At 41.5% G+C, this 12,161-nt stretch overlaps 1 long non-coding RNA gene across 1 annotated transcript; it reads left to right on the forward strand.

Annotated features, from left to right (window-relative positions):
• The first annotated feature begins 1,873 nt into the window (after positions 1-1,873).
• Positions 1,874-9,144, forward strand: LOC143935288 (uncharacterized). The gene is made up of 3 exons (XR_013263486.1): positions 1,874-1,970; positions 5,518-5,632; positions 9,100-9,144. It is a non-coding gene; the product is annotated as an uncharacterized LOC143935288 (long non-coding RNA).
• The last annotated feature ends 3,017 nt before the right edge of the window (positions 9,145-12,161 follow it).

Below are 12,161 nucleotides of genomic sequence, written 5' to 3' on the forward strand. Positions count from 1 at the left end.
GAGGTTTGATGGCTCTGTCAGTTTCATTCTGGGACACTGTATTGTCCCGGAATGAACGTGCCCAGGACCCAAGACAGACTGTCAGGGAATCCTGTAAAGACGTTTGGCTAAAAGATATGCACATGTGCTCGCAGGAGGTATCTTGGCACCAGACAGACTACTTAAGGAGGACTCTGTCTGCGCTTTAATGCTGATTGGTCTTCAGTTGTTCCCTCAGTCCTCTATATTTCTGATGTCTTTCCCTGGTTGCTGACTCAGCTTACTCCTGACCTGATCTCGGATTCTGTTATCTCGCTCCTCCTCTTGACCCAGCTCATTCCTGACTTTGTACCTTGCTGCTTGCATGTTGATGACTCTGGCTATCCTACGACCATGCTCCTGCCTGCTGACCCTGGCTTCCCGGCTCATCTGAGTGCCTGCCCAGCTGACTGCGATTACAGTCCTGCAATCTGCTGCGAAATCCTGCTGCAAACCTGCTGAAAGCTCAACCCTACCATACATCCCAGTCCTGCAGTACAAGCAGAGTGCTTCCTTAACCTCAGCTGAACTACGGTGCATGGCTACTGCTCCTGATCTGATTGTTCTTCTGTCTTTACAGAATCGAATCTCCTGCTGCAAGTTCCTGGGACTACAGGCACTCGTGTACCTCCTGTCCCTCGGCTCTCCCTCTGTTTCTGTCTCTGTTGGGACTTGGGCTGGAGATACAAGAGGGGCCAACCTCGTCATTTCAGTCTCCTTTCAGGTCAGTGACAGTACCAGTCAGCCAGTAATGGAGTCTGAAAGGGAGGTCTCTCTACTCACAACCGTCTGCCGGACAGTTAAGGCACGTTCTCATGTAGTGCAAGGGTTGCATACGGACTTCTCAATTACATGACCAGCTGGAGTCTGCATCCAGCATTGCTCCCACCTCTGATCAGAAAGAAAGTTTATGTATCATTTGCAGAGTCTTGTCACCCAGTGATTGCCCTTACGTCAGTGGCAAAGGCAGTCCTCTTTTAGACTCAAGGCATGCAGGCAGCACTGAGATATAATGAATATAATTTCAGCACTTGAAGATATAAGGCCAGAGGGAGAATTTGTTGGGGAGGCAGTGATAAATATAGTTTATCTAGAGTATATTAGTGCAAGATTTATTTGAATGGGAAAAACCTATTTGGAAGCAAATTAGATGACACCGTTTCAAAAGTCACTGGAGGGGGTTCGGGTCCAACACTTCAGGAATGGAGGCCACAATGTAATAGGCGGGCAAGCATCCATTCTCAGAAAAGTCAATGTAGGTCAGAAACTATAGACCTGCTAGAGAAATCAAAAGACTGTGGAGAGGCACCTAGTATACCCTTATGAACTTGGCAAAGTAAAAAAACTCCTCCACCTTCATAGAAAGCCCAGAACCATTATGAATTATGCCTGTCCATGACAAGGCAGTGTTGGCCAGACCCACCTCATTTACCTAGTTGTGGGTAGACAAACGTTTGGCTGACTGGGTCATCATCATGGTCTTAAAAGGCCATCACTGGAAATGCAAATCGTCTCCATCTCAAGACCACTTCAGTGAAACAAATTTGCCTAAGAAACCTTCAAGGAGACAGATCCTACTGCAGTAGGATGTGGAATGTGGAAATTTTCAAAGGGTATGAATACTTTTTGAAGACACATTAAAGAATAGCATATTCTATTTTCAGTAAATAGATTTTTGAAATGTTCCAGATCGCTAATAAGATGATTGTATTTTTATTGGCTCTGCTGGAAGGATGTTGGAATAAAATGAGTTTAAAGATGAGAAGGAAGTAGCTCATGGCATTTCCAACCTTTGCCAAAAAATATATGATTTGGGCAACAGCAGAAAAGGGTGTTACTAAGATAATCAAGGACATGTCCTTGAACATGTTGGATATAAAGAAGAGTCACCCCATGCCACTTCATCAGCTCCAGTTTACCAGAAACTTGGCCTTCTTTGTCTGACAGTCCAGGTAAGACTCTATCTTTAGGTAAGCACATATAGCAGCTAAATAATATGGCATGAATAGGATAACGGAATGTATATTATGTTATTTTATAGCGTGTCATTTTTGCAAATTTTGCAGTCATTTCAATTTCAGAACATCAACACCTTTTTTTTATTTTATCAGAATGCTAGACACATAGAGCATTACATTCCATATAAATCAGAAATGTCCCAAGGACATATACTATATGAAGGTAATTGACGTTAAATGCCCACATTGGTTTGATTATGAAATATGTAGATTTATTACAACTGTTAAACAGTTAAGAATAAAATAAAGAATAAAGAGTTAAGAATAAAAAATTCTCTGCTTGAATATGAAATTTTCATATTCAAGCAGAGAATCCAGCAACAGTCGTATCTACAGACTGCTGTATCTGAGAGCTCTGAGAGAAGGTTAGAGAGCATTCCATGAATATTAGCAACTTATGCAAACAGAAAATTAGATGTATGTAATGAATTTAATGCCATATTAGCCAAATGAGTGGGACCAGTAAAAAGCAGATTTTAGCAGTTTTTAACCACTTGACCTCTGGAAAATGTTACCCTCTTCTCGTCAAATTTGTTTATTATTTTTTAAATGTAACAAAGATTGACAAATTGAGTACACATACAAGGATGGTGGTACAATATTCAAATAGCAATAAAGCTAAACATATCGATTTATGAACAGGATGAGTACATAACAATGTAAAAATGTAATGAGTAGAGCAACGAATAAACCAATAAAGTATTACATCAAAAGCATTAGAAAATTCCATCAGAAGGAAAAAAGTAAGCTAGAGACTATTGGTTCATTTTGCAAGAGCAGTACTAAGGAGATCAATCTAATAGGTATATAAAAACAGAAGAGATAATGTGTGTGTATATAAGTACCGCACAATATTAAAAAAAATAGGAGTAGATAGAGAGAGGGTAGAAAAAAGGGGGGAGGGAATGGGGGGGGGGGGTTTACAATTGGCAATGCGATCCCAAATGAGTAGAAATGATAGTCAAGGCAAATAGAGTAAAATTACCAAGGTAATAATAGCGTGTCATCAAAGTTTGGAGGTAAACAATGCTTGACCTAGGCAGGCCAAAGTTTCTCAAATTGACCAATTTGATCTCTTTTGATTGCTTCCATTTTAGTATGAATAAGAGCTTTATTAGTTCTGTGTATGGTTTCAGCTAGAATTAAATATTTTGTTTTCCATGCCTTAGCAATGGTTTGTTTTGCGGCTGTTAGGAGCTGTAAAAGAAGGCAAAATTGATTCTGTGTGATCCCATCAGGTTTCAGGTTTAATAGGTCTGTAGCAAGATTGGGTTGTATAGGTGTATCAAAGATTATGTAGGCCAAGTCAAAAACTTCCCTCCAGAATTTTTGGCAATTGGGCAATCCCACCAAATATGAAGTTGAGTGCCAGACTCTGAACAGCCACGAAAACAAGCTCCAGGGTAATCAGAAGCATATTTAGATATTTTAGCGCGAACCAAACACCAACAGGGTAAGCACCTTTAAAGTAAGTTTCCACAGCAACAGCATTAGAAGAAGCAGACTTAGTGGTGGACCATATGCTAGACAATTCAGTAGCATTAAATGAGCGATTAAGGTCTAGTTCCCATTTGGAGACATATGAGGGGGACCAGTGTTCACACTAGCTAAAATTTGCTTATAGAGAAAGGAACCAAGTCCTCTAGCAGGAGGATCAGAAATATATATATATGCGTTCAAAATGCGACATCTGGGATAGTTGGGAGTTGGATTTGAGATAAGGTTGGAAACATTTTTTGATTTGCAAATATCAGAATAGTTCCGATTGAGGAAGTCCAAATTTATTACGCAAAGTAGGAAAAGAATGTATGGAGGAGGCAGACTAAATTATATAAACTGGATAAATTAGCTGTATTCCATGCTTTGAAAGAATTAGGAGCAATCCAGACAGGGTAAAAAGCGGGATTTTTAACAAAAGAAAGGAGCAGTAAATAAGGAGGCCAAGAGGAGTTTTGAATCTGCCCCAGATGGATAAAGAATGTTTTGTGATAGGATTTCAAATAAAAGTACGATCAGTTTGTCTTTAACATAACATGTTAGATACTGAAATAGGGTCTCAGTCAATAGACTCAATTGTGTACAGCATGATAGTAAGCAGTATAATTTGGGAGACCTAAACCTCCTCAACATTGGAGCCAGGGAGTGGATTTAGATGTTCGAGGTTTCGTTTTATCCCAGATAAAGAAGATAATTCTGCGCTGTATAAGCCTTAAAAAATAGATAGAGCTGGGATGGGCAAGACTCTAAAAAAATATGAAAAGTAGGACAATATAGCCATCTTAATTACATATCCAGGATAGAAGAGCATTGTGATAATAATTCAGTAACCTCTTTTAGTAATGGAGGGAAGTTAGCTGAATATGTCAGTTATCTTAGGAGTGAGTTGTATTCCTAAGTATGGAAGTCTATGAGGTGTCCAAAGGAAGTGAATGTTTAGCAAGCTAAAGGTCTGAAGGAGGCAAGGAAATGTTGAGTGCAGCCGGTGTTTGTTTTTGTTTTTTGTTTTTTATAGCTAACATTCAGATAATCCAATACATTTTATGTTTGGATCAGATCAAATGAAATGGGCCAAAGGTTCAATAAGGAGTGCAAATAGGAGGGGGGGGGGGGAGAGAGGATATCCTTGATGGGTGCCTCTTCTAATAGGTAAAGGGTCTAAATTAAAACCAGCATATTTGATAATGGATTCAGCTTGTCATACAAGGATGAAATCCACTTAAAACAAAATTGGTCCAAACCCCCATTTTTGAAGAATATATTGTAAGTATGGCCATGAGACAGTGTCAAATGCTTTTCTTATATCTAGTGATAAAAAAACACACAGGTAGACATCTGGATTTGGCAACATGGGCAAGTATCAGTCCTACTAGTGCATATAAGTGCCACCTATCAATACCCACCAGTGCCATCTTTAAATGCCTATCAGTGTCACCTACCAGTGTCCATCAGTACCCATCGCTGTCACCCATCAGTGCCACCTATCAGTGCCCTTTAGTGTCGCCTATCAGTGCCCTTCAGTGCCGCCCATTAATGCCACCCATTAGTGCCGCCTCATCAGTGCCCACCAGTGCCACCTATCAGTGCCCATCAGTGCAGCCTGATCAGTATACATCAATGAAGGAGAAAAATTACCTGTTTGCAACATTTTATAACAAAATATAAAACAGTTTTGTTTGTTTTTTCAAAAATGTCAGTCTTTTTTTTTTTTTTTTTAACAAAACATAAAAAAAACCCACAGTAATTAAATACCACCAAAAGAAAGCTCTATTTGTGAGGGGAAAAAATGATAAAAATGTAATTTGGGTACAGTGTTGCATGACCGCGCAATTGTCATTCAAATTGTGACAGCGCTAAACGCTGAAAATTGGTCTGGGCAGGAAGGGGCTTTAAGTGGCCAGTAAGCGAATGGTTAATTTGTGCACTCATCTGTTCTTCTGTTTAGTCAATTGTTCTGTTTTGCTATCTCCATTATTGCTTCTAGTGCTGCTTTTTAGCTTAACAATTCAAGATGAACCTGTTGGCCTTCGTGTTGCTGGGATTCCTGGCTCATTCATGTAGTGGAACCGTTCAAATAAGCAATCCCAACTTTCAGAAACGTAAGACCTACTTTATTTACTATTTTTTTTTTTACTTCTTAATAAAAATACTTTAATGCATTTAAAGCGGAACTTTGTTCATAACAACTTGCTTCTTGCTGGAGGCTGCCCTTTTGTTGAAGCTCAGAGCCCCCAAACAGTAAATCATAAGGTGGAACTAAACTCATTGATTTAACAGTTTCAAAAAAACTGTCGCATTTGCAACCAAACTGACAAACCACAAAAAAAGGTGTCATAGCTGATCACATGGGCAGCACCATAGCAGTTTCAGATAAAACGGAAGCAGCTTACTTGGCTGTAAAGGATAGGAGGGTTTAATTCTGCTTTAAGGCTGTCAGCAGGTCGGCCTCTACAAACTCAGCAGTGCCTAAAAATGCCTAACATGGGAGAGCAACCGAGCATGTGCAAAACGGGGTGAAACAGTGTATTACTGGATTTGAAACAGTATAGACATTTATTTTTAATGTAATGGGTCTCAGGGATGGAAGGAGGTTATACAAAAGAAGCTGTTGAAGCAAATTAAATATAGGAAATCTGTGTGTATGTGATCATTAACCTCTTGCCACCCACAAAACACATATGTGTGGCAGCAAAGAGTTTGGGCTTTATAACCCACATAACGGACATATGTGTCCATGGATGACCAAGGTTCCTGTGCTTTCAAAGACAGCTCCTGATCACTAGTAATTTTTGGAAGCTGGTGGGTGTGGCTTCTGATCATGTGACCACTTTGACTGCCTATAACAGTGGTGACATGATTAGGCAGACCCTCCTGCCCCCTGGAGTATTAGCTCCATTAAAGAGATGCCATGGCTGGAAAGGAAGGGTTAGGGGTTGGTTGCTGTTGGCACTGACAATATAGCCCCTGTAAAGATGGGGGTCGGCAAGCCATTGATTGCAATCGACTTGTCAACCACAGGCAGCCAAAGGGTCAATCGTGAACACAGCCCTGCACACAGTCCTTCCCCCCAGCTGCCACCACTCTCCTCTTCACTGCAACGCAAAGAATGGGAGAAGTCACGGTAATGGATAGAGGGCGGGAGCTGCCGGAATTAACTTTTTACATTAACCAGCAAGTGATTGGTTGCCAGGCAGTACTAGCAACCAATCACCAGCTGGTTAATGTAAAGTTAACTCTGGCAGAGCCCTCCCTCACCCTCTATCCAGTACTGAGTTTGTCATGCTTCCTGCTCTCTGCTATACACCGGTGTAAGGGGTCAAAGGACATTGATTTGGGGCCAGAGGAAACTACAGTGGGGAAGGGGGACAGAGGACATTGCATAGGGGGCAGTGGACACTACAGTGAGGGGGGGGGTGTTGAAGGAGACAGAGCACTGCATGGGGGGGCACAGAGGACCCTTCAGTGCGGGGGGTGTGAAGGGGACAGAGGACATTGCATAGGGGTAGAGCACACTACAGTGGTGGTGAGGGGGACAGAGCACTGCATTGGGGAGGCACAGAGCATAGTACAGTGGGGGGGGGGGTGTGAAGTTGGAGGGAGGACACTGCATTGGTGGAAGTGCAGGGGACACTACAGTGGGGGTATGGTGTGAAGAGTACAAAGGACATTGCTTTGGGGGCAGAGGACACTACAGTGGGGGAAGGGTGTGAAGGGGACGTGGCTTTGAGAGGGGGCAGAGGGGGCAGAGGAGATTATGGTGGGTGTGTATGAAGGGGACAGAGGTCATTACTGTGGGAGAGGGGGGTGGAAAACTACTGTGGGGGGCAGAGGACATTACTATGATGTGAAGCACATTAGTTGGAGTACTGTATTGGGGACAGAGGTCACTACTGTGGGGGGGGGGGGGCAGAGGACATTACTGTGAGGGGGATGATGTGAAGCACACTAGTTGGAGTTGAGGGGCACAGGACACTATGCTGTGTCTTTTATTGGGCGCTTGATAGTTAATTTTTTAAAGGGCGCCCCCCCCCCACTTCCCCCGGGAATCTTTGATTTCCTCCAGGTAGATTTCAAATTGAAAAGAGATTGAAAATTTAGCAGTTTTTTTTTAGCAGTGTAAGTTTAATGGATTTTACACTTCAATTTAACCTTGTAAACCCAAAAAGTTTTGGTTTGTGAAATAGTTTTGCGCGAAAAAAAGGTTAGGGTTTTAAAAAGTTTGTTTTAGGGCCATAGCGTATTAACAATTCTGTAATAATATAAAATATTGCTGTAGCAGTGGAAAGACTGAAAAACTAGACTAAGGTTCTGAAAGCCTAGATGCTGTAAAATGTGGTGAGCTACTTGGGATTAAATAATTAGATGGAAAATTAAGAGGAACTCCCAGCACTGCAACTTATATCTACAGCACTGGCCCCATGTAGTGTACTGTCTGTGTTGACAGCTAATGCCTGTCCTCAATGAACTTATTATCACAGTTGACAGTGCCAGGCACCATAGAAGGAGGTTGCTGGGGGAGCCCATTGAGATTTTTGCTATCAGGTCCCATGATCTGTGTTATGCCCTTGGGCACTATTCACCCTATGTATAAAAGCAAAGTGGTGGATATTCATCAAACATTCAAGTGAAAATCACATTGTCTAACATTCTGAAACATCTCTTCATCAATAGGAGGTATTTGCTGTAACATTCACCCATTTAAAGTGGTTGTAAACACTCAAGGTTTTTTAACTTCATACAATAAAATGTCTTCTGTGTGCAGCAGCCCCATCCCGATCCAGCGATGTGCACGAGAGCAGCTGCTTTCCAGGGTCTACTCCTCCTCATTGGTTGAGACAGGAGCGGGAGACATTCTCCCACTACTATCAATCATAGTCAGTGAGCCAATAAAGAGAGCGGGAGCCAATTGACACGTTGTGTGTGAATGGACACACAGAGCAGCAGCTTCGGAGCGAGCCTGCTCGATTGCCTCCACGTATCTATGGAGCCGGTTCACATATGTCCTTGCGGCTTGCACAGGAACGCTGTGCATCTTTGGCTCTGTTTCAAGGCTGAATTCAGGTAAAAATGTGGCCCTGATAAGGAGAACAGGGACCCACCGGACTCCTGCTGCGAGCCGCATCAGTTGGAGGTGTGAACCCAGCCTAAACGGTACTTTACTATCGCCTCAATTCAGTAAGTCTTAATAAAATCATAGGAAAATTTTTATTAGTCACCTGACTGTGGTTATTACATTTCATTGGACTGAATAAACTGTATTTAAAAAAAAAATTTCAGTCCTATATGGCTGAAAAAAATTTTGTGGAATTTTTTTATTTTTGACTTTTGCCTATAAAATACATTTTGCTTTGGTAACCCTAAGTGATTAGTGATTGACGTCAGTGGTTTAAAATCGGCAAAAGGACAGGCCCCAAAAATCTCACTGCTGTGCTTTACTAGTACCATGCATGTTATTGGACAAATGAAGAGAGACATTTCTTCTTACAATTATATATTATATGTTATACAATATATTAAAGGAAAAAATTTAAATTGTATACTGACCATTTTGCATTTTTTATTTCAGATGTGTGTTCTATAATCAATGATCATTTTATCAAAAATGAAGGTATTTCTCTTGTTTCATTCGGTCTTGATGGCATCAGTGAAGTTGTGTAAGTTATAGAGAACAAATTCATTCATTTTGCTTTTGAACATGTGTTATTACCATTTTATAGTATTAGTATCAAGTCATTTTCAACTCTTAAAGAGGAAGTAAACCCTGATGTGTTTACTTCCTCTTTGTCTCCCTGTAAAGGTAAAGCATAATGGACTACTATGCATCACATACAAGTCCATTATGTGTCACTTACCTGACACAGGAGCCAGTGATGGTTTTGGTGATATTTCATGGACCTACAGGTAAGCCTTAATCTAGGCTTACCTGTAAGTCAAAGTGGTCTGTAAGGGTTTACAACCACTTTAAACATCTACTGTAGCTGCTGACCTTTAATAAACAGACAGGGATCCATCGTTGTCTTCACCAGGGGTGGTTCTTCTACGGTCTTCTGGTCCCTGGCTCTGCCATCTTGACTGTTTCATACAAGGCTCCTCACTGTACATGGATGAAATGCTCTTTCTGAGCGGTCCCACAGTCTCCTGGGATATATGACGTGTCTTAGGAGGATTCAGAAGGGGGTCAAACTCACCTAGTTGAGAAGAGCGGAAGTGGTGGGTGGGTACCTGTCAGGCGGGGGGGGGAGTGATGTTTCACTTTAAGTTTTCAGGTTTGCATACCAAATATGGTCATTATAAGGTGGTCCTATACTACCTGCTGGAAAACAGAAAATTGTTTCCTACTTCCTGTAATTTTCTTTTCCCGGTGCCTATCCATGACAGCATACAATCCCTCCCTCAGTATGCTATATTATGTAGAATGCTGAGAGTGCACTAATCCTTTTCTTTTATAATATTCACTGGTCCTGAGGGAGGAGCCAAGGCGGAGCTTGTCACAGGTATGCTGCTATGGATAGGCACCAGGAAAATAAAATTACGGTAAGTATGAAACAATTTTCAGTTATTTTTTTCATTATGGATAGCTTAACCACTTTCAGACCGGACCATTTTGCTGGTAAATGACCAGAGGTCTTTTTACACTTTGGCACTGCGCTGCTTTAACTGGTAATTGCGCGGTCATGCAATGTTGTACCCAAACAAAATTTGCGTCCTTTTCTTCCCACAAATAGAGCTTTCTTTTGATGGTATTTGATTGCCTCTGCGATTTTTATTTTTTGCGATATAAACGTAAAAAGACCGCAAATTTTGAAAAAAAATGATATTTTCTACTTTTTGTTATTAGAAAAATCCAATAAACTCAATTTTAGTCATACATTTAGGACAAAATGTATTCAGCCACATGTCTTTGGTAAAAAAAAAGTCAATAATTGTATATTTATTGGTTTGCGCAAAAGTTGTCACATCTACAAACTAAGGTACGTTTTCTGGAATTTACGCAGCTTTTAGTTTACGACTGCCTATCTCATTTCTTGAGGTGCTAAAATGACAGGGCAGTACAAAACCCCCCCAAATGACCCCATTTTGGAAAGTAGACCCCCTAAGGAAATTGATAAGAGGCATGTTGAGCCCATTGAATATTTTATTTTTTTGCCTCAAGCGATTGAATAATGACAAAAAAAAAATTTTTTTTTTTTTTTTACACAAAGTTGTCACTAAATGATATATTGCTCACACATGCTATGGGCGTATGTGAAATGACACCCCAAAATAAATTCTGCTGCTTCTCCTGAGTACGGGGATACCACATATGTGGGACTTTTTGGGAGCCTAGCCGCGTACAGGGCCCCGAAAACCAAGCACCGCCTTCAGGCTTTCTAAGGGCGTCAATTTTTGATTTCACGCCTCACTACCTATTACAGTTTTGAAGGCCATAAAATGCCAAGATGGCACAAAACCCCCACAAATGACCCCATTTTAGAAAGTAGACACCCCAAGCTATTTGCTGAGAGGCATGTTGAGTCCATGGAATATTTTATATTTTGCCACAAGTTGCGGGAAAATTACAAACTTTTTTTTTTTTTTTTTTTTTTCACAAAGTTGTCACTAAATGATATATTGCTCATGCATGCCATGGGCATATGTGAAATGACACCCCAAAATAAATTCTGCTGCTTCTCCTGAGTACGGGGATACCACATATGTGGGACTTTTTGGGAGCCTAGCCGCGTACGGGGCCCCGAAAACCAAGCACCGCCTTCAGGCTTTCTAAGGGCGTAATTTTTTGAGTTCACTTCTCACTACCTATTACAGTTTTGAAGGCCATAAAATGCCAAGATGGCACAAAACCCCCACAAATGACCCCATTTTAGAAAGTAGACACCCCAAGCTATTTGCTGAGAGGCATGTTGAGTCCATGGAATATTTTATATTTTGCCACAAGTTGCGGGAAAATTACAAACTTTTTTTTTTTTTCACAAAGTTGTCACTAAATGATATATTGCTCACGCATGCCATGGGCATATGTGAAATGACACCCCAAAATAAATTCTGCTGCTTCTCCTGAGTACGGGGATACCACATATGTGGGACTTTTTGGGAGCCTAGCCGCGTACGGGGCCCCAAAAACCAAGCACCGCCTTCAGGCTTTCTAAGGGCGTTACAGTTTTGAAGGCCATAAAATGCCAAGATGGCACAAACCCCCCCCCCCCCAAATGACCCCATTTTAGAAAGTAGACACCCCTAAATTTAGGGGTACACTAGTGAGACTAGGTAATAAATGGCGGGTGCCCTGAAACTATAAAAAAATAACTAACCAACCAGCGTCACCTGTAACAGTTATATGGTGATCACTGGTGAAAGGGTTAACTAGGGGGCAATCAGGGGGCTTTATGCGGTAGTATATGGGGGTCCCTGGCGCTATAAAAAGCTGCGGCGAACCTAAATACCTACCTGCCTAACTAGCGTCACCTGTGACACTAATACAGCGATCAGAAAAACGATCGCTTATTAGGCTGGGTTCACACTGGAGCGATGCGGGAACGCCACGAATGCGCGGCGGGTTCCCGCATCGCATGCCTCCCGGCGGCAGTTCACACTGCCCTATGCGAACTGCTGGGAGTGTCAGTGAAATGT

The sequence above is a fragment of the Lithobates pipiens genome, unplaced genomic scaffold, assembly GCF_037356315.1.
Source record: "Lithobates pipiens isolate NorthernLeopardFrog02 unplaced genomic scaffold, aLitPip1_a1.2 Scaffold_28, whole genome shotgun sequence".
NCBI classification, from domain to species: domain Eukaryota; kingdom Metazoa; phylum Chordata; class Amphibia; order Anura; family Ranidae; genus Lithobates; species Lithobates pipiens.